The sequence below is a fragment of the Bufo gargarizans genome, unplaced genomic scaffold, assembly GCF_014858855.1.
Source record: "Bufo gargarizans isolate SCDJY-AF-19 unplaced genomic scaffold, ASM1485885v1 original_scaffold_883_pilon, whole genome shotgun sequence".
Lineage (NCBI taxonomy): Eukaryota > Metazoa > Chordata > Amphibia > Anura > Bufonidae > Bufo > Bufo gargarizans.
Window position 1 is genome coordinate 169,572 of NW_025334742.1, and position 24,183 is coordinate 193,754.

The window sequence follows — 24,183 nt, forward strand, 5'->3', positions numbered from 1 at the left end:
TTGTTTTATGTAAATAAAATCATTTTGACTTGTGCTGAAAGAAAAAAAATTCCTAAAGAGATAAAATCTTCTTAGAGAAGATGTAGATACGAGCAAATACCTGAGCACCCTTCCCTGGGTAAGTGACCTAATTAATACTCAATTAAAAGGGGTAATCCCATGATTGACCTTAAAAAAAAGTGAAAACCAGACATCATATAGGACATGACAATACCTTTCTAACAAAGCTAGAACCAGCCCTGTACCTCACATGGATCCAGAGATCTCCACATTCATTGCTCTGCTAGATTTATATCAAGCTGACAGCTCAAGGAGTCGTGTCCTTTCTGCTGCAGCTCAAGGAGTCGTGTCCTTTCTGCTGCAGCTCAAGGAGTCGTGTCCTTTCTGCTGCAGCTCAAGGAGTCGTGTCCTTTCTGCTGCAGCTCAAGGAGTCGTGTCCTTTCTGCTGCAGCTCAAGGAGTCGTGTCCTTTCTGCTGCAGCTCAAGGAGTCGTGTCCTTTCTGCTGCAGCTCTTTCCCTGTAATTGCCAGAGCTTCTAACAGAACATATGGAGTGCGACAGCTGAAGATTCAAACTTAGCGTGTGCGACCACCTCAGTGAGGGGGAGAAGAAATAAGGAAAAGAACAAACAGCAGGTGGCGCTATACAGATACATTTTATTGAATAACTCAGCGGCTATGCTACATATTTAATTACATGCAATTACAAAAGTATTCAGATCCAGGGGCTGGTTTGAAAGAAGTTAAATATTTTTTGAGGCACAGTGAGGCGGAGAAGAATAATTTAATAATTTCCATCACATCCATCAATATATGAGATAATTCATTCATTGAATGGAAATTCCAAAATTGGTCTGAATCTTCCCCCAACCAGATATTTTTTGACCTTCATTACAAGAAGTCCGCTAATGTTGATGTATACAAATTCAGGATAAAAGTCTTTTCCTATAGATCAAGACCTTTGCTGCTGATGCCAAACTTTCTGAGATGTTTTCTGTTTAGGTCTGTAAAATTGTAACTTTTTTTGCGGTTGCTTGTGGCTAGTTACAAAAAAATGGGGTCTCCAAACTGAGACTCTCTAGCTTTTACAAAACCATAACCCCCATTATGCTCTGGCAACCAGAGGCTGCCAGGATATGCTGGGCGTTGAAGTAACCACATCTGTGACAAGATAGTCAGTGGTTGGTCTGTGTGTCCGTTTTTTGCTCGCCATGTATCACCTGTATTCCACGGACACTGCTAGGCTGAGAATTAAATTTCCAGAGCATCACTAGCAACGATACGGGAAAACCATGGACGGCATTCGTGTTGTGTCCTTGATTTTCATGGACCTATGGACAAAAATTGGGCATGCTTCTGTGGCATCACCACGCTCCGTGGAAAACCACACACATTAAAGTCAATGGGTGCGTATGCTTTCTGTGGAGACCATGGACATCACACCATGATTCACTGACGTATGAAAGAGGCCTGACAAGACTCCATCATCTATGATTGTGATGAATCAGAGGCCACCTCACCTCTGTAAAACCATTATAAAGTGTCTAAAGCCTAGTGAACAGTCTATAAAAACGTCTCTATGGATACACACGGCAAAACCACTTGGCACAATCCTTCCCAGTGACAGAAAAACACATCAGCTCTCCATAGAGCACGATCTCCAGGAACGCCTTCATTTAGATGATATACAAGTCATAATATGAAATGGTTCTATACATTATTACACTGTATCCACATTACTGAGCGATGGATACAATTCACCAGATTAAAGTGTTCAGAGCTGAACCCGGACATCCCCTTATTTTCACCCAGGCAGCCCCCCTGAGGCTAGCATCTCATGCTCCGATGCGCTCCCTTGTCCTGCGCTAAATCGCGCAGGGCACGGGCTCTTTTGTTTTCAACAACACACTGCCGGCGGAAAATTCCGCCCGGCAGTGTGTTCGGTGACGTCACCGGCTCTGATGGGCAGGCTTTAGCGCTGCCCTAGCCGTTTTACTGTCTAGGGCAGCGCTAAATCCCGCCCATCAGTGCTGGTGATGTCACCGGGCTTCCTGGCAGCCCCATGGAGAGCCCCGGTACATCACCGGATCTCCAAAAAATGCCTTTGCCCTGCGTGATTTAGCGCAGGGCAAAGGAGAGCATCGGAGCATGAACTGCTCCGCTACTCCTGTCAGGGGGTGAAAATGGAGGTATGTCCGGGTTTAGCTCTGAACACAGACAACCCCTTTAACTGCTGTCGTTTGATCACTATATAGACAGTTATATGCCAAACTGGTGCAATATACAATGTATCAGCCTCTGTCCCTCATGTATACATTGTATCAATATATACATACAATGACTATTCGCCACCTCACCTACACTTTGTATAGGCCATCGCTCTAATCTGAGCATCCAGTTATGGTCCTTATTTTGGACTGAAAACAATAGATCCGCAACATACAGGTACCTTCCATGCACATTTCACATTTTTCTCACGCCCATCAACAGAAAAGACTATTCTCGGACTCAATGCAGACCAGAGTAGGCCGGGTTATATCATTTGCAAAAAGGCCTGACAGATCCGCAAAAAATACGGATGCGTGCATGGGCCTCAAAGAAACAAATGGGTCAGTGTGCTACCCTCAAAACAATGTGGATATCACACGGATAAAACATATGGTCGCGTGCATGATCCTTACAATGTATCAGACAATTCTCCCAATCTATACACTGTGGGGCGGATGCGTCCATCTCGCTGCCCCGGGATTGTGCCTTGATTTGAACCAGAATGAGTGGCAGAAATATCTGAAGTGAAAGCTCCACGGTCTTCTTTCATTCACAACATGCAAGACACAAGTTTTTTTTTCCTTTTTGGACAACTTTTTCCCCAGATTTTTGTCTGCACCTGCTTTGCGCCTTGTTTTGGTGCAGTCTTAGTTTTTGGCGCATGTTCTGGACAAGGGGGGGCATAAAAAGCAGCGTAATATCCTGATAGTATTACGTGCAGTGCGCTGAATCTACCCTTCACCACTCTCTAAAGCAGGCATGTCCAAACTGCGGCCCTCCAGCTGTTGCAAAACTACAACTCCCAGCATGACCTGGATAGCTTACAGCTATTAGGGCATGCTGGGAGTTGTAGTTTTGCAACAGCTGGAGGGCCAAAGTTTGGATATACCTGCTCTAAAGCAATCTCACAGATTCAGACAGACAATCCAAATTATACATTTGGCGCAAATAAATAAATGGTGCAGGCACAATATTTTGTTGCAAAATAAACCTCTTAATGTATCTGCAACCTAACCCCTTGTTATGACAATCCTCCCTGAAGGTGTACACTGTATACGCTACAATTTCCATTTATTCCATCTATCCTCCCTCATTTACCAGTATACCATGTAACATTTTCCCATATACACATATACTATGTAGCCTATGCTCCACCTGACCTATACAATGTATCAACCACTACTATATACAATGTATTATCAGCCTACAGTAAGGTCCACACCTGCGCTGTACAATGTCTCCATCTCTACAGAGTATCCACACGGCTCCTGACCTATACAATGTATCAACCACTACTATATACAATGTATTATCAGCCTACAGTAACGTCCCCCTCCACACCTGCGCTGTACAATGTCTCCATCTCTACAGAGTATCCACACGGCTCCTGGTCTATACAATGTATCAGCCTTTATTCCCGGTATCAACAAAACCCAGTCACAATCAATAGATCCACATCGTGGCCATATTTTAGATGCTGCTACCCCTTCAGGTTTTTGAAGCCAAAACAAGGAGTGGATTCCAAAAAGAGGAGAAGTCAAATCTGTCCTTAATACTTTTTGTCTTTTTATGATCCACATCTGATTTTGGTATCAAAAAACCTAAATGTGTGGCAGTCTATACAATGTATCATCCTATTATCCCCCCTCCCATCAATATATACAATGTAACCTCCTAACCCCTAATCTAAGAACAAACACCTGAGCTGTACAATTCATTATCCACCCATCTCCATCCATACAATGTATCCACCAACTGCTACTTCGCTACAATGTATCAACACTGGGTCCCACTTCCAGCTGATACCTGAGATACAAAGAGTTGTGTAGACAGAGGGCAGGTAAGTCTCCCCCTCCAGTGATCACCTCCACCTGGGACCTACATGACCCCACTCACCGGTTCCTGGCCTGCCTCCCTGGTGAGGTCTCCTGCAGTTTTAGGAGGGCTCCTCCAATGCTAAATCCCAGAGCTGCTTTGTACACCTGGACTCAGCTCTCAGTCCATCCTCACAAATGGCTTCCTGCTTGTTGTGTCACACACCTGACAAACAAGTTTGACAACTTTTAGCTGCTGCCTGCTGCTCAGTCCATGGAAATGTTCTCACAGGGAGGGTGCTCACCTCCAGGAGAAGGAAGGGGGGTCCTGGGAGGGTCTGGCCCAGGTCATGTGACCTCAGGTAAGGGGAAGCCTGGGGTCCTGATGCTAATTAGCCCTCCTCCATCCTCAGTGACCACAGCCCTGCCTCCTCTCCCCTCCTCCTCCTCCTGCCATTTGAATGTGCTCAGGTTACAAAATTACTCAGTCAAATAAAAAGGAGGACAAATAAGAATTCGGGCAGGCAAATTCCGAGTCCCTGAAAATAAATAGCACCTACACGCCATAGTCATGTCCGAACACAGTTCAGACCTCTGATCAATACAACCCACGCCTGTATTGTAGCAGGGGAAATACATCCGGCCATAGACACAAGGTGGAAACCGTCCATCAGATGGACCAACGGCATTACAGATATATACGACCGTACGCCAAAATGAAAACCACCTGGACGTTTCTAAGGCCTCCTGCACACGAACGTTTTTTTTTCCCGTTTCCGTTCAGTTTTTTGCGTTCCGTATACGGAACCATTCAATTCAATGGTTCTGCAAAAAAAAAAATAACGGAATGTACTGCGTATGCATTCCATTTCCGTTTTTCCGTTCCGTTGAAAGATAGAGCATGTCCTATTATTGCCCGCAAATCACGTTCCGTGGCTCCATTCAAGTGAATGGGTCCGCAAAAAAAAGGAACACATACGGAAATGACATCCGTATGTCTTCCGTGTCCGTTCTGTTTTTGCGGAACCATCTATTGAAAATTTTATGCCCAGCCCAATTTTTTCTATGTAATTACTGTATACTGTATATGCCACACTGAAAAACGGAACGGAAAAACAGAACGGAAACGGAAACACAACGGAACTCAAAAACGGAACAACGGATCCGTGAAAAACGGACCGCAAAAAACTATAAAAGCCATACGTTCGTGTGAACTAGGCTTAAGCCTAAGGCCTCTTTCACACGACCGTTTTTTTTTTCCTGATTACAGGTCTTTTTTTGCGTTCCATATAAGGTCCGTATATGGAACCATTTATTTCAATGGTTCTGCCAAAAATAAAATGGAATGTACTGCGTATGCATTCCGTTTCCGTATTTCCGTTTTTCCATTCCGTTGAAAGATAGAGCATGTCCTATTTTTGACATCCGTATGTCTTCCATTTCCGTTCCGTTTTTGCGGAACTATCTATTGAAAATTTTATGCCCAGCCCAATTTTTTCTATTTAATTACTGTATACTGTATATGGCATACGGAAAAACGGAACAGAAACACATCGGAAACAAAAAATTGAACAACGGATCCGTGAAAAACGGACCGCAAAACACTGGAAAAGCCATCCGGTCGTGTGAAAGGGGCCTAACAAAGAGTTTACATTATGATAGAGAATTCAACAGGGCAGGTCAGTCTCTGATATATTATGGGGCACATTTATTAGGCCTATTGCACACGACCGTATGGCTTTTTCAGTGTTTTGCAGTCCGTTTTTCACGGATCCGTTTTTTTTTGTTTCCGTTTTCATTCCTTTTTACTGTTCCGTTTTTCCGTATGGCAAATACAGTATACAGTAATTACATAGAAAAAATTGGGCTGGGCATAACATTTTCAATAGATGGTTCCGCAAAAAACGAATGCGGACCCAAATTACGGCAGTGTGAATGGACCCTCAACGGAATGGAAAAATGGATATACGGAAACGGAATGCATACGGAGTACATTCCACTTTTTTTTTGCGGAACCATTGAAATGAATGGTTCCATATACAGACCATATACGGAATGAAAAAAACGGCCGTAGGCGGGAAAAAAAATGGTCGTGTGCAGGAGTCCTTAAGATGGCTTTTTACGCCGGTCTTAGTTTCCCCTCCCTTGCGCTGCCGTTAGATTTGTCTAATTTATGACGAGGCACATGCCTCGTCATAAATTAGGCGCATTTATTGCATTCATCGCTCCTGTCGAGAAAATGATCCCAGCCCATAGGCGGTGTTTGTCACCAACATTTACGCCGGTTTCCATGCGTTAGAGCTCATGTACACAAACGTATTTTTGGTCTACATCCAATTCCGCATTTTGTGCGGACCCAATCACTACAAATGGGGCCACAAAAGATGCAGACAGCCCACCGCGTGATGTCCGCATCCGTATGTCCATTATGTGGCCCCGTCAAAGTATAGAACATGTCCTATTCTTGTCTGTTTTATGAACAGTTCTATAGAGGGCAGGACATTCTGTTCCGCAAAATGCGGAACACACACGGCCGGTATCCGTGTTTTGCAGATCCGCAATTTGAAGACCGCAAAAACAGCTACGGCCGTGTGCATGAACCCTAAGGCCTCTTTCACACGAAGGATATGGATTGAGTCAGGATGCGTTCCGTGAAACTTGCACCATTTCGCAAGTAAGTTCAATCGGTTTCGTCTGCAAATGCATTCAGCGTTTCAGTTTTTTCTGCGAGGGTTCAATCAATTTCAATGCGTTTTTCACGCGTGTGAAAAAAACACAAAAGATTTAGAAACATCCATTTTTGGGGGCGGACGCAAAAAACAACTGTCGTGTGCATGAGGCTTAAGTGTCAACAGTCTCTGGAAATATAGATCATGACCCAATTAATGGCAGACATTTGGGGCTTGCACTCAGAGGTGCAAGGCCTTAGGGCTCATGCACACAACCATAGTTTTGGTCCGCATTCTATCCTGGTTTTTTGTGGATCGGATCCGGACCCCTTCATCTCAATTGGGCTACAAAAGATGTGGACAGCACAGCACACAAATCTGTTGTGTGAACATACCCTAACAGGTTCCCATGTTTTCTTGTGAGGGAGCAGGACCTAGCGGGCCCGTTTGCACATATGTCTCCCTAGAGCGATTGCCATTATATTAAAGTTGTATTCCGGTTTAAAATTCTGATTAGATAAGTGGGGACCCCCATCAATGACCAGAAGGGGGACCCCATACCCTGTGGAGCCCCCGAAAATAAATGGAGTAGCCAGTCAGGTATGTGCCCAGACACTTCATTCATTTCTCTGGGAGATGGAGTAAGACCACCACAATCTAATAGTTATCTCCTATTCTGTGGATAGTGGATAACATCATATAAACGGAATACCCCTTTAAGGCCAAGTTCACACGAACGTGTGTGATCCGTGGCCGTATTGCAGGTCGCAATACACGGCCACAGTTCCGTGTGCATTCCGCATCACGTGCTTCCGTGGGGTTGCGTCCCGTACTTCCGTTCCGCAAAAAGATAGAACATGTCCTATCTTTTTGCGGAACGGGCCGATCGCCGACCCATTAAAGTGAATAGGTCCGCGATCCGATGCGGCTGACCTACGGCCGGCGATCGTGCATTGCGGCCCGCAATTTGCGGGCCGCAGCACGGTCACACACGTTCGTGTAAACTCGGCCTAACTTGGTTGCCCAGGATTAGAAAAACAGCTAACTCCAGAGACACAACCTATAAATGAGTATAGATTAATGTCATTTTATTACATGATTACACATGTTACAAAAACATGATTAAAAAGAACATGGGTGCAGGGAAAAAAACGACATCATCTGGAGGATAAACACAGCGGATACTACGTCCATCTATATAATATGATAGAGGATAAAGTGCAAAAACATGTTCATTCACAATCAAAAGGACATTGAACGGTTACCCATGCTGAGCTTCCTCCAGGATGGCATCAACCCCGACGCGCGTTTCGGCGAACCTTCGTCTCGGGGTGGCGTCATCTCTGGGGGACACGGGTTAAATACATCAGGAAACCAATCACCACACATAAAATGATTATCTTACTTTGCATCATCTGTGTTACTCAGGAAGTGAGCCGCGGTCGCGCCAAACAGCGCTTGGAAATCATGTGATCTGCATTGTACCATGTTATCGCGGGCTGCGATCACGCAATGATAATGTCAGCACGGAATCGCGTCACAAAGTATCGCGAGTCCGTGTCTCTACCATCCATGGAAACATTGCGCATGTCAGATCTGATAGTCGTTAAGATTCACCGCATATTAGTTATGAATGGGAGATGACATCATGGGAACAGATGGAAAGATAGGTGATTAGGAATAGAATAACAGTGTTGATGAGAAGAGAGAAACGGGCGGCCGCCCAAGATGAATAAAGGCCATAGAAACATAGAATGTGTCGGCAGATAAGAACCATTTGGCCCATCTAGTCTGCCCCATATACTGAATCCTATGGATAGCCCCTGGCCCTATCTTATATGAAGGATAGCCTTATGCCTATCCCATGCATGCTTAAACTCCTTCACTGTATTTGCAGCTACCACTTCTGCAGGAAGGCTATTCCATGCATCCACTACTCTCTCAGTAAAGTAATACTTCCTGATATTACTTTTAAACCTTTGCCCCTCTAATTTAAAACTATGTCCTCTTGTAGCAGTTTTTCTTCTTTTAAATATTCTCTCCTCTTTTACCTTGTTGATTCCCTTTATGTTTTTTAAAAGTTTCTATCATATTCCCTCTGTCTCGTCTTTCTTCCAAGCTATACATGTTAAGGTCCTTTAGGCCCCTTGCAGACGAGCGTGTCCGGATTAGGTCCAGATGCGTCCGGATGCGTTGCGGCAAACCCGCGCGAGTAGGTACCCAATTGCAGTCAGTTTTGACTGCGATTGCGTTCCGATGTTCAGTTTTTATCGAGCGGGTGCAACGTGTTTTGCACACGCGTGATAAAAAACCGACTGTGGTACCCAGACCCGAACTTCTTCACAGAAGTTCAGATTTGGGTTCGGTGTAGTGTAGATTGTATTATTTCCCCTTATAACATGGTTATAAGGGAAAATAATATCATTCTGAATACAGAATGCATAGTACAATAGGGCGATGGATCATGTGATGAGCGTAGTGACCTCATCAAAGGTCCTATTCCTCACAGATGAAGACAGAAGAGATGCCGGCTGCGTGAACAAGTGGATTAAAGGGATTCTGTCACCAGTTTTTATCCCCTCCAGATAAAAATATGGTTATGTTCAGGGAGCTTTAGTGATTCCTAATGTGGTCTTATAACTGAAATCTGTAGGCTCATTTTGCCTAAAAAACGCTATTACTAACCTGTCATTCATAAAAATAAGGTGCCCAAGGGGATGTAAATAGCTCCAAGCTGCCGCCTGCACCCGCCGCCGTTCGTGCCCAGCTCCTCCTTTCCTGACATCAGCGCCGCCAAATGCCAACTTTGTATAAAAAAATGGGAAAAGTTGTCTTTTGCCAAGATATTTCTCTCACCCAGCATGGGTATATGTAAAATGACACCCCAAAACACATTCCCCAACTTCTCCTGAGTACGGCGATACCAGATGTGTGACACTTTTTTGATGCCAAGGTGGGCAAAGGGGCACATATTCCAAAGTGCACCTTTCGGATTTCACCGGTCATTTTTTTACAGATTTTGATTGCAAAGTACTTCTCACACATTTGGGCCCCTAAATTGCCAGGGCAGTATAATTACGCTACAAGTGACCCCATTTTGGAAAGAAGACACCCCAAGGTATTCCGTGAGGGGCATGGCGAGTTCCTAGAATTTTTTATTTTTTGTCGCAAGTTAGTGGAATATGAGACTTTGTAAGGAAAAAAGAGAAAAAAAAAAAAAATCATCATTTTCCGCTAACTTGTGACAAAAAATAAAAAATTCTAGGAACTCGCCATGCCCCTCACGGAATACCTTGGGGTGTCTTCTTTCCAAAATGGGGTCACTTGTGGCGTAGTTATACTGCCCTGGCAATTTAGGGGCCCAAATGTGTGAGAAGTACCTTGCAATCAAAATGTGTAAAAAATGGCCTGCAAAATCTGAAAGGTGCACTTTGGAATATGTGCCCCTTTGCCCACCTTGGCTGCAAAAAAGTGTCACACATCTGGTATCGCCGTACTCAGGAGAAGTTGGGCAATGTGTTTTGGGGTGTCATTTTACATATACCCATGCTGGGTGAGAGAAATATCTTGGCAAAAGACAACTTTTCCAATTTTTTTATACAAAGTTGGCATTTGACCAAGATATTTTTCTCACCCAGCATGGGTATATGTAAAATGACACCCCAAAACACATTCCCCAACTTCTCCTGAGTACGGCGATACCAGATGTGTCACACTTTTTTGCTGCCAAGGTGGGCAAAGGGGCACATATTCCAAAGTGCACCTTTTGGATTTCACCGGTCATTTTTTACACATTTTGATTGCAAAGTTCTTCTCACACATTTGGGCCCCTAAATTGCCAGGGCAGTATAACTACCCCACAAGTGACCCCATTTTGGAAAGAAGACACCCCAAGGTATTCCGTGAGGGGCATGGCAAGTTTTTAGAATTTTTTATTTTTTGTCGCAAGTTAGTGGAATATGAGACTTTGTAAGAAAAAATAAAAAAAATAAAATCATCATCATTTTCCGCTAACTTGTGACAAAAAATAAAAAGTTCTATGAACTCACTATGCCCATCAGTGAATACCTTAGGGTGTCTACTTTCCGAAATGGGGTCATTTGTGGGGTTTTTCTACTGTTTGGGCATTGTAGAACCTCAGGAATCATGACAGGTGCTCAGAAAGTCAGAGCTGTTTCAAAAAGCGGACATTCACATTTTTGTACCATAGTTTGTAAATGCTATAACTTTTACCCAAACCATTTTTTTTTGCCCAAACATTTTTTTTTATCAAAGACATGTAGAACAATAAATTTGGCGAAAAATGTATATATGGATGTCGTTTTTTTTGCAACATTTTACAGCTGAAAGTGAAAAATGTCATTTTTTTGCAAAAAAATCGTTAAATTTCGATTAATAACAAAAAAAGTAAAAATGTCAGCGGCAATGAAATACCACCAAATGAAAGCTCTATTAGTGAGAAGAAAAGGAGGTAAAATTCATTTGGGTGGTAAGTTGCATGACCTAGCAATAAACCGCTAAAGTTGTGGAGTGCCGATTTGTAAAAAAGGGCCTGGTCACTAGGGGGGTATAAACCTGTGGTCCTTAAGTGGTTAAATTGGTCAGCATTCAGATCTGGCAGCTACATGGAACTATCCCCACATTTAATATACATTTAGCAAAACTGCCTTAGTTGCCCATAGCAACCAATCAGAGCTCATCTTTAATTTTTTCGGAGCCCTTTAGGAAATGAAAGGTGGGCTCTGATTGGCTGCTATGGGCAATACTGTTTTACTCTTAGACAGTCTAGATAAATGACCCCCAAGATGTCTTCTGTATTTAAACTATTGTTCTCAGTTGTCAGCACTTACATTTTCTGTCATTAATTATTTTATTTTTTATTGCAATAAAGACATGTGAATAGATTGGTGTGAAGGACAACTGGCTTAGTTACCCATAGCAACCAATCAGATTCCACCTTTTATTCCTCAAAGGAGCTCAGAAAAATGAAAGAAGGAATCTGATTGGTTGCTATGGGTAACTAAGCCAGTTTTCCTTTACACCAGTTTTGGTTAATCTTCCCCCCTTTGCCTCTTTCTGCCATTAAAATATCCATAGTGGTTGTCACGCAGCTTTGCTCGACTACAGAATGACATTAAAAAAAGCTTCCATTTTACTGATTATAGGTGGTGATTAGTGGTCAGAGGAGAGACACTGCTCCATTACTAGACAGATCTGCCATTCAGGTGTTGGGAAAAGCTGGGTGACTACTTATAGGGGAGCTGTACGTAAATATAGTTGAATATTCAGAAGGCTCACTGGTGGCCCCACCATGTCAAGGTGATATTACATGGTCAACAGTAGGTTGTACAGGACTAGAAAAACAGGTTGGCTTTACTCCAAAAACAGTGACCCACCTTTCCATAATGACATTCCAGTTCAGCCACTTTGAAGTAAATGGGGATGAGCTTCAATACCCCAGGCGTGGCACTGTTTTGGAATAAAGCAGCCATGTTTGCCTAACCCTGTACAACTCTGCTAGGAATGCTTTACCCAGCTCCATCCTTCTCCCTTCAAATATTTCTTTACACCTAAAGCAATCTATCAGGTTCCAGCTCATTTACCAAAAAGTTTCTGAAACGTAGTGAAGACAATATATAGACTGTGCTAAAAAAAAAAAATCCTGCACCAAGAAGGAGTTCCAAAGCATTCTACGTGTGACTGTAAGGGCTCATGCACTCAACCGTATGTACTTTACGGTCCGCAAAAATACGAATGGAGTCCGTGTGCATTCCATATTTTGAAGAACAGAACATCTGGCCCCTAATAAAACAGTCCTATCCTTGTCCGTGATGCGAACAATATTTTTTTGCGGAACGGAAATACGGACATACGGAAACAGAATGCACACTGAGTAACTTTCGTTTTCTTTGTGGACCCATTTAAATAACGGACACGGAAAGAAAATACGTTTGTGTGCATGAGCCCTAATGGTGATAAATGTAAGAGGTTACTAAATGAGATATGGCCTCTAGCCTAGATACAAGATAAGAAACGGCCTCTAGGCTTGATACAAGATGAGATATGGCCTCTAACCTGGATACAAGATGAGATACGGCCTCTAGGCTTGATACAAAATGAGATACGGCCTCTAGCCTGGATACAAGATGAGATAAAGCCTCTAGGCTCGATACAAGATGAGATACGGTCTCTAGCCTGGATACAAGATGAGATATGGCCTCTAGGCTTGATACAAAATGAGATACGGCCTCTAGCCTGGATATAAGATGACATATGGCCTCTATGCTGGATACAAGATGAGATACGGCCTCTAGCCTGGATACAAGATAAGATTCGGCCTCTAACCTGGATACAAGATGAGATCAAGCCTCTAGGCTCGATACAAGATGAGATACAGTCTCTAGCCTGGATACAAGATGATATATGGCGTCTGGGCTGGACACAAGATGAGATACAGCCTCTAGCCTAGATACAAGATGAGATACGGCCTCTAACCTAGATAAAGGAAGAGAGACAGCCTCTAACCTGGATACAAGATGAGATATGGCCTCCAGCCTGGATACAAGATGAGATATGGCCTCTAGGCTTGATACAAAATGAGATACGGCCTCTAGCCTGGATACAAGATGACATGGCCTCTATGCTGGATACAAGATGAGATCCAGCCTCTCGGCTGGATAAAAGGTGAGATAAAGCCTCTAGGCTCGATACAAGATGAGATACAGTCTCTAGCCTGGATACAAGATGAGATACGGTCTCTAGCCTGGATACAAGATGATATATGGCGTCTGGGCTGTACACAAGATGAGATACAGCCTCTAGGCTGGATACAAGATAAGATACGGGCTCTACCCTGGATACAAGATGAGATACGGCTTCTAGGCTAGATGAAAGATGAGATACGGACTCTAGTCTTTATACAAGATGAAATACGGCCTCTAGCCTAGATACAAGATGAGACACGCCCTCTAGGCTGGATACAAGATGAGATATGGCCTCTAGCCTGGATACAAGATGAGATATGGCTTCTAGCCTGCATACAGGTTTACAGCCTCTAGCCTGGATACAAGATGAGATACGGTTTCTAGGCTAGACACAAAATGAGATACAGACTCTAGCCTAGATACAAGATGAGATAAAGCCTCTAGCCTGGATACAAGATGAGACACGGCCTCTAGGCTGGTTACAAGATGAGATACAGCCACTAGCCTGGGTACAAGATGAGATATGGCCTCTAGGCTTAGTACAAATGAGATACAGCCTCTAGCCTGCATACAAGATGACATATATCCTCTAGGCTGGATACAAGATAAGACACAGCCTCTAGGCTGGATACAAGATGAGATACAGCCTTTAACCTGGATACAGGATGAGATACGGCTTCTAGGCTAGACACAAGATGAGATCCAGCCTGGATACAAGATAAGATTCAGCCCCTAGCCTGGATACAAGATGAGACCTGGCCTCTAGCCTGGATACAAGAAGAGATACAGCCTCTAGCCTAGATACAAGATGAGATAAAGCCTCTAGCCTGGATACAAGATGAGATACGGCCTCTAGCCTAGATACAAGAAGAGATACAGCCTCTAGCCTAGATACAAGATGAGATAAAGCCTCTAGCCTGGATACAAGATGAGACAAAGCCTCTAGGCTGGATACAAGATGAGATTTGGCCTCTAGCCTGGATACAAGATGAGATATGGCCTCTAGACTGCATACAGGTTGAGATACAGCCTCTAGCCTGGATACAAGATGAGATACGGTTTGTAGACTAGATGCAAAATGAGATACAGCCTCTAGCCTAGATACAAGATGAGATAAAGCATCTAGCCTGGATACAAAATTCGACATGGCCTCTAGGCTGGATACAAAATGAGATACAGCCTCTAGCCTGGATACAAGATGAGATCTGGCCTCTAGGCTTGATACAAAATGAGATACGGCCTCTAGCCTGCAAACAAGATGACATATGGCCTCTAGTCTGGATATAAGATGAGATACAGCCTCTAGGCTAGATAGAAGATGAGATACGGCATCTAGCCTGGATACATGATGAGATACGGCTTCTAGGCTAGATACAAGATGAGATACGGCCTCTAGCCTGAATAGAAGATAAGGTATGACCTCTAGCCTGGGTACAAGATGAGACACGGCCTCTAGCATGGATACAAGATGAGATATGGCCTCTAGGCTGGAGACAAGATGACATACGGCCTCTAGCCTGGACACAAGATTAGATACAGCCTCTAGCCTGCATACAAGATGAGATATGGCCTCTAGCCTGGATACAAGATAAGATACGGCCTGTAGCCTGGATACAAGATGAGATACAGTTGGGCATTGAGGCATACAGGTTCCTGGTATCCTGCAGCACATTTACCCACAGATGTTACAGCTGGGCCTGTAGATCCTGCACACTTGTAGGTTGGTGAAGCTGGCGTCCCAGCTGGTCCCATAAATGTTGGATTGGAGATAAATCAGGTGACCGGGCAGCCAAGGAAGTGTTGTAATCTGGAGGAGACATTCCTGGGAAACTCTTCCTATGTGGACGAGCATTATCCTGCTGAAATAGTCCAGTTGGAGGCCCTACCATGAGAGGAGCACACTTGGCTGAAGGATGTCCTGCACATCGCTGAGCTGTTAGTGTCCCTGGTATCACTACCACAGGTGACGACTGTCATATGCGATGGCTCCCCAGATCATCACACCAGCAGTTGGGGCAGTGTGTCGCTCCACACCAAAGGCAGGATTAAAGAGCTCACCCTGAGGCGTTAATACTTGAACCCGAGCATTGTCGTATCCCAAACAGAACTTGGATATGTCGCTAAAGACAATATGGTTCCAGTCTGTAGCAGTCCAGGTTTCACTTTCATGACACCACTGCAAATGAATGCGACAGTTGCTGGCAGTCAATGGCAGGACATGTAATGGGCTCTGTGACACTAAATTTCCTACCGCTAACTGTCTGGAAACGATCCGGGCAGAGACAAGGGTGTGTAAAGAAGGGCTCACCTGTGTCTGGATGGTGGGCAATGAAACTGTAGGAGCTACTCATCAAATTGACCATCCTACATTTCTCAGTCCAATGATACATCCCCTCTCAACATTTGACAGCTGGAAAAAATGTCTGTGAGTGCATTGTAGAGGCATGTCTAGCAGTCAGCCATCTTTCTCCAAGAGGTACACTATCCAAAAGTAGCCTCTGACAGCCTTTTAATAGGGCAGCGGAGGAAGCTCTTTTACGCCCTCTTATGGCAAGACTCAGTGTCTAATCAAGAGAGCAGCAAGTTCAGCTGCTTATGTTGCATTACCAGTTCACCAATGTTTAAAACAATTTCAAATAGAATATAGTATATCTACTGTATATCTAGGCCCTTACTTCCCCATGAGGTGAGAATTCATCTTTTTAATTACGCTTCAGGTCCCAGAACAATCCTTAATTCCCTGCTCGATCGTAGATTCCAATGCGTATTGCAGGATTGTTAACTCATTTAAAGTGACTCAATAAAATTACAGGATTAGGCATTAACCTGCTTGTTAACCAGGAAAAGGGTGCGCTTAAATGACCCCTTGTCACGTACAAACTCTGCGCTGGCCTGCAACAGTCGCAGGCCGTCAGGACATGCTGGGACCTGTAGTTTCACAACAGCTGCAGAATGGGCTCCTCAGAGGAGGTCTCCTCTGGTGAAGCGGACGTGAAACACATGTCGGGGTGTGTTGTGGAGGTGCCATTTATCTGTACATTTTGATACATGGAGTGATTTATAGGGGTACACCACATTGTGGTCTGATTGTTTTTTTTATATGTACCCCTCTCTACTTGTTTAGTTTATTTATATATATCCATATATGCCTGCAGCTGTGCATCTCCTCGTGGTTTTAGATGTCAGCACCTTTTTATGTTGTCTTTTATGTTGGTTTTCCATGCTTGTTAATAAAGGTACATATTGGCACCTGCAACTTTATTGTTTGTTTTAGGCCCCATTTGATAGGTGTCTTTTGTGGCATAGGTGAGGTAAAACAAAGGAGGCACGCCTTGTATGCCAAGACTTTTTTGCCCTGAGTGATATACTAAAGTCTTGTGGTTACAGTCTCTCACCGAAGGCACAGGGTGAGTTACAGGCAACAGCATAATTTGGTATGCTGTCTCCTCTCTGCCAGCATGATTAACCATGATTAAGTAAAACAATATGTTTATTTCTAGGGTTAATCAGGACGGACATATATAAATTTTAATAATTATGTAAATGAGGTATTTGGAGCACCAAGTGGTTGGCCATAGCACTAGAAGCACTGCTAGTGTAACACTCTCTGTGCTCTCTGTACTTCCCCCTCCTCTTTGAGTAACAGGGCTGAACATCTTGTCTAGCCTTATGTTTTCGTGGCAGTGCTTAGGCTCAGTTACAGCGAGTCCTGAGGAAGCCGGTGCAGAGGATGGGTGTGGTAGTGGCCCTAATGGAAGTGTTGTGTCAAGGTGCGCTCCCTCAGGCCGTTGCTCCCTGGTGAGTGGAAATGTAGTGTTGGAGAATGAGGCCAGAATTAAACGCAAAAAAAGTATTTTTACTAAGTGCAACACTGAACTTCAAATACATTCAGTAGCAGCAGATTTCAAGTGCAAAACTTCTCTGGCACCAGTAAGGATTATGGAGGCAGATTGGATAGCGGCAATTTAGCACTTAGGTCGTACTGGCCTAGTAACATTCTGGGTGATGGGTGTCTTAGCTGTAGTACCTCACCTGGCAGAAGTATTTGGAGATGCTGGTTATAGCAGTTAACTCTTCTGTAAAGCTTCTCTCTGCAGAATACTCTTTTGGGGCTGGAGCTCAGGCTTGTGCTTCCTCTCCTCTCTTTGACTACACAGGAACTCCCTCTCCTGGCAGGAACTAGGACCAGCCCACTTCTACCAAGAGGAGAGGAATAGGGTGTTTAGCCCTGTTCCTTGGTAACCCTTGCCATTCATTCCTTTTGGTAGTTATGGCCATATGTTGCAATGCAAAATATATAACATTTGTGGGGATTCGCTTTGGTAGGCAGGGTAAGCGGACACAGTACAGAGGCAAAAAGCAAGGTTTAAATCAAAGTTCAGTGTTTATTCACACATAGCCAGAAAACAAGCCAAAAGAAAGTGTTCAGTCTTGGTGCCTGTTCACACCACACAAAGTTCGCAGTGCAAAAAGACGTCACCTGGTCAGCAGATGATTTTCACCCAGAGTCCGCAGCAGTCTTTAGTGGCCTGTTTCCCCAGCCTATGGCTCACACAAACAGATCCCTCAGTGTCTCAAACCACAGACTCCTCAGCTCCTCTGTCAAGGAGGATAATCCACACCACCTGAACATGCTGGCTGGGTTTTTATATTCCAGCCAAAACCCGGCCTGGAACCGTGGGGAACAGCCACCCACCCTGCTCTTTGGCTGCTCCCAATAAGAATCGGCCCGGATTGGCTTTACAGCCATTCTGACAGCTGAAGTGTCAGACTGCACTACAGAACTGACACTTCAGGAAGAAAATCCGGTTCTTACCTCACCGAAGCCAGGAACCTCGGTGACACGTATCTTCCGTCAATGACGGCTCCTTGTTCCTTCTTACATACCTCCCCCCTTTGTTCAACCCTGAGGGGGTGAACACTTGCCAGACAGTGTACGCGGGACAGGGCATCCGCGTTTCCTTGTAACCTGCCTGCCCTGTGTTCCACGGAAAACTTAAAATTTTGCAAAGATAAGAACCACCTGGTGACTCGAGCATTCCTCTCTTTGGCCTGGCTCATCCATTTCAGGGGGGAGTGGTCGGTCACCAGACGGAACCTTCTCCCCAAAAGGTAGTAGCGGAGAGACTCGAGTGCCCACTTGATGGCCAGGCACTCTCTCTCCACTATACTGTACCTAGTCTCAGCTGGGGTGAGCTTCCGGCTGAGGAAGGCAACGGGATGCTCCTCCCCGTCAATGTCTTGAGATAGTACAGCACCGAGACCTACCTCTGAGGCATCGGTCTGCACTATAAACTCCCTTTTGAAGTCGGGTGTCACCAAAACCGGGGACCCACACAGGGCCGACTTCAAAGCGGAGAAAGCCTTTTCCGCCTGCTCATTCCAGTGGACCGTCACTGACTTGCGTCCCTTCAAAAGGCCTGTCAATGGTGCAGCGACTGTAGCAAAATTGGGGACAAACCTCATATAGTACCCCACCATACTCAGGAACGACTTTACTTGCCGAGTAGTGACAGGTCGGGGCCAATTCCTAATTGCCTCAATTTTGTTCACCTGAGGTTTGATCATTCCGCGCCCAATGACATACCCCAGGTACTTGGTCTCTTCTAACCCTATTGAGCACTTTTTCGGGTTAGCGGTTAAGCCAGCTTTCCTAAGGGAGTCCACTACGGCCTGTACTTTAGGTAAGTGACTTTCCCAGTCGGTGCTATGGACAACGATATCGTCCAGGTACGCCGAAGCGTACCGACGATGTGGACGGAGTACTATGTCCATTAACCTTTGAAACGTGGCGGGAGCGCCATGTAGACCAAAGGGTAATACCTTGTACTGATACAGCCCCTCTGGCGTGACGAAAGCCGTTTTTTCTTTGGCAGCCTCCGTCAAGGGTACCTGCCAGTACCCTTTGGTGAGGTCCAACACAGAAAAATACCGGGCTTGGCCCAACTTTTCAATAAGCTCATCCACTCGGGGCATGGGATACGCGTCAAACTTGGACACCTCATTAAGTTTGCGGAAGTCATTACAGAACTGCAACGTCCCGTCTGGCTTGGGTATTAATACTATCGGACTGGCCCACTCACTTTTTGACTCCTCGATGACACCCAGCTGGAGCATTAGCTGAACTTCCTCCGTGATGGCTTGTCGCCGAGCCTCGGGTACCCGGTACGGTTTTAACCGGACTTTCGCCTGAGGCTCAGTGACAATGTCATGCCGGATTACGGACATGCGTCCAGGGAGATCTGAGAACACATCCGTATTCCGACTAATGAACTCCCTGGCTTCCTGAGCCTGTTTAGAGGAGAGGCTTCAGCAATTTTCACTGTGACAGCCGCTTCCCCTGCTTCAGACTGAGGGGCCGAAAGCGCTTCCCCTAGGAACCCTGGTCGTGGGCTGTCTTCCGTACAGGTTTCCCTTTCCTTCCACGGCTTGAGCAGATTCACATGGTACACCTGCTGCGGCTTTCGCCTCCCTGGCTGGTGTACTTTGTAATCTACCGGTCCAATTTTTTCTAGTACCTCGTAGGGCCCCTGCCACCTAGCTAGGAACTTACTATCAACAGTCGGTACCAGATCACCCGGGTTAAAGTTTCGGACCCGAGCCTGCCGATTATAGACCCTACTCTGGGCTCGCTGCGCTGCCTCCATATGCTCCCTAACCAGAGGTAACACTGTTTCCATCCGTCCCTGCATCTGGGTGACATACTCAACTACACTTTTGTGCGGTGTGGTTTGTTGTTCCCACGCCTCTTTGGCGACGTCCAATAAACCACGAGGGTGTCTGCCGTATAGCAGTTCGAAGGGCGAGAACCCGGTAGAGGCCTGGGGCACTTCTCGCACTGCGAACATGAGATAGGGCAGAAGAAGGTCCCAGTCCTTCCCATCCTTAGACACCGCCCTTTTCAACATATTTTTTAGCGTCTGGTTAAACCTCTCTACCAGGCCATCCGTTTGCGGATGATACACGGATGTCCGTAACTGTTTTATTTGGAGCAACTTACAGAGTTCCCGCATGACCTTGGACATAAATGGGGTCCCTTGGTCAGTTAGAACCTCCTTAGGCAGACCCACTCTAGAAAACATTTCCATTAACTCCTTAGCTATGAGTTTGGCTGACGTATGACGCAGCGGCACCGCCTCCGGGTACCGCGTGGCATAGTCGAGGATGACCAGGATGTGCTGGTGCCCTCTAGCTGACTTCGGTACTGGGCCTATGAGATCCATAGCGATCCGCTCGAAGGGAACCTCAATAATCGGGAGAGGGACCAGAGGACTACGGAAATGTGGCTGGGGGCTGGTTATCTGGCAGGTTGGGCAAGACTTGCAAAACTCTTCTACCTCTCTGAACACCGCTGTAAAATCCGGTCCTGCGTTTTCTGCTGGCCCAGGTGTCCCCCAAGAACATGTTGGTGGGCTAATTTCAACACGAGCTTGCGATATGCCTGGGGCACCACCAGCTGTTCAATATGTTCACCCCGTAGTTTATTTACCCGGTACAGCATCTCCTGTTGAACCACAAAAACGGGGGAACATAGATTCGGCCCCCGGTTGTTGCGGCTCACCCTCAACTACTACCACATTTTCCCAGGCTCGAGATAGAGTCGGATCCTGGTGTTGTGCTGTACCGAAATTATCCCTAGAGACATTGAGGTCTGCCAGCTCAGGACCCGGCGGCAAATCCTCTACGTCTCCCACCATCACACTTAACGGGGTTGTCTCCCCCTCTTCCACCGAAGTGGCGGTCACCCCTACAGCTGGTCCTTCTGACTCCGGTTCCCAAGGTTCTGGCCTCCCCCCTGAGTCAGGCCACTCTGCTAGGGGTACATCTGTCTCCCGGGTAACTTTCGTATCCGGCCAGAGTGCCGGGAACCCGGGGAAGTCTCTCCCAATGATCAATTCATATGGTAGCTTTGTGGCGACGGCCACCTCATGCATCCACCTGCCGGCCACCATTGACAGAGAGACCAGGGCGGTGGGATACTCCTTTAAGTCCCCATGTATGCAGACTATGCCGACTCTTCGTCCAGTATACTCAGCCGGCCGCACCAGGGCAGCTCTTACCAGGGACACCAGGCTCCCTGAATCCAGCAGAGCCACCCCCAGAGTGCCCCCCACTTCCACCTGGCACAGGTGGCTATTGTCCATAGTCTCTGAAGTTCCTGTGGCACACAACATTCTGGCATATAATGAGTGGCGGAAGCCATAGTTGGTGTCCATGGGTTCCCCCCGATGGGGACAGTCCGCCCTTATGTGTCCAGGCTCCTGACAACGCCAGCAGACCACCGGGTTTATGTCGGCAGGGGGTACATCCCGGGTGGGTCTAGCTGGCACCGGCCGCCGGGTCTGGGGCGGAGTTTTCCGGGGTTTGACTGGCCCCCTCCCAAAAGAACCCCCCTGTAGATTTCTGGTGGCCTCATAGCGCTCCACCAGGTCGACCATCTCCAGGGCATTATTCGGAGACACCTGGCCGATCCAGTGCTGGAGAGGGTACGGCAAAGCCCTCCAAAACACATCCGCCAACAGCCGATCCAACATAGCAGTGGGAGACAACATGTCCGGCTGCAGCCATTTTTGCAAACGGTGCAGCAGATCATAATATTGTGGTCTAGCGGGTTCAGCCGGGTTAAATTCCCACCGATGCACCCTCTGGGCCCGGACCAATACATTCACCCCGAGTCTCGCCAGGATCTCACCTTTTACTGTCGGGTAGTCGGCCGCCTGATCATCGGGGAGATCAAACAATACTTGCTGGGGACCGGACGCTAGGAACGGAGCAACGACCTCAGCCCACTGGTCTCGGGGTAACTTTTCCCTCACGGCCACTTTTTCGAAGACCGCCAGATAGGTCTCGACGTCATCCGAGGGGGTCATCTTCGGAATCGCCGCGCGGACAGCTTTCCGGGCATCGTGGACATTCTGGGACGCTCCTGACGCCTGCAACGCCATCACATGTTGCAATAGCAGCTGGTTCGTTTCTTGTTGCTGCTTGTTAGCCTCCCGCTGCTGCAAGTTAGCCTCCACGAGGGCCTTCACGACCGCCTCCATTTTGTCAGGGGATACGGGTCATAACCTTGCCGGCTTAATGTAGGACATGCACTTGTGCCCGGATAAACAAAAAAACTTTTCGGCCTTCAGGCCTGCCTCACTGCGTTTGCCCGCATCCGACACCAAATGTGGGGATTCGCTTTGGTAGGCAGGGTAAGCGGACGCAGTACAGAGGCAAAAAGCAAGGTTTAAATCAAAGTTCAGTGTTTATTCACACATAGCCAGAAAACAAGCCAAAAGAAAGTGTTCAGTCTTGGTGCCTGTTCACACCACACAAAGTTCGCAGTGCAAAAAGACGTCACCTGGTCAGCAGATGATTTTCACCCAGAGTCCGCAGCAGTCTTTAGTGGCCTGTTTCCCCAGCCTATGGCTCACACAAACAGATCCCTCAGTGTCTCAGACCACAGACTCCTCAGCTCCTCTGTCAAGGAGGATAATCCACACCACCTGAACATGCTGGCTGGGTTTTTATATTCCAGCCAAAACCCGGCCTGGAACCGTGGGGAACAGCCACCCACCCTGCTCTTTGGCTGCTCCCAATAAGAACCTGCCCGGATTGGCTTTACAGCCATTCTGACAGCTGAAGTGTCAGACTGCACTACAGAACTGACACTTCAGGAAGAAAATCCGGTTCTTACCTCACCGAAGCCAGGAACCTCGGTGACACGTATCTTCCGTCAATGACGGCTCCTTGTTCCTTCTTACACATTATAATATAAAATAATTACTAGTTACAGTATTCTAGTACACAGTAACTCAGCGCTTGCGCAGTGCATTTGTTAAGCTTGTAAAGCTGACTCAGTGCTGATTTTCTGCTCAAGTGGCAATTTTCTGAGATGTCCATCCCTGTCACTCAAAGGTTAGGGGGAGTAAAGAGAGCAGAGGGGGCTTTGTGCTAGTGGTGCTCCTAGTGCTATGGCCAGCCCCTTGGTGCTCCAAATACCTAATTTACATAAATATAAACATCAATATATGTCTGTACTTATTAACCCTAGAGAGTAAATAAACACTGACCGTCCTCACCACATGCTGACTCTCCCCTTAACCCCCCCCCCCCACCCCACCCCACCCAGTGGGACCTGTGAAGAGAACTATAGTTATCTGTTACCAGCCCATTGGTTCCAGCTCCATAGGTCCCAGGCTTTCTACATTGCACCTCCTGCATGGATGGGGACATGTGTGCCACTGCAGCCCATGACTAACCTCAGTGGTGACGTGTCCCCAAGTGACAGTGAAGACAGCCCAGGGCACAATCAGATTTAACTGAGCAATGGGGAGCAGGTAATACAGTCTCCCTCACAGCTCACACTGGGGTGGGGGAATTTAAAAAAACGATGAGGCAAAGCACTCCTGTCTCTCTCACAGAGGTACAGGTTTATCAGTTACGACAAATCAGTTTACAAAGCGTGGCGATTACAGTTCACTTCCTGGCAGAGGCACTGTGCATGGTGGTTACTCTTCTTTCAGAGGCAGTATGCTTGATGGTTACACTACTTGGCGAAGGCACTATGCTTTGGAATTGCAGAAGCAGGCAAACAGCCTCATAACAGTCTCTTGTCCCACACCTTCACCGGCTACATCCCCAAAGTGCTCTAAGCATCCTCTACATATAACTTTGTCCCTTTTGGGGACAAATTTTCCATGATCATGTAACCCAGACTCGATCAGTAGCCCCCAGGTATTCC

General features: G+C 46.3%; 1 protein-coding gene across 2 annotated transcripts in view; it reads right to left on the reverse strand.

Moving 5' to 3' along the window:
• Positions 1 to 24,183, reverse strand: part of ATP8B1 (ATPase phospholipid transporting 8B1) — a 120,190-nt gene that overhangs the window by 89,520 nt on the left and 6,487 nt on the right. Inside the window, exon 1 of one of the 2 annotated variants that reach the window (XM_044275105.1) lies at positions 4,164 to 4,300. The exons of the other annotated variant lie outside the window; for it this stretch is intronic. The gene's annotated coding sequence lies outside the window, so the exon portion shown is untranslated. Of the gene's footprint in view, positions 1 to 4,163; positions 4,301 to 24,183 lie in introns of those variants that run through there. 2 annotated transcript variants of the gene reach the window in all.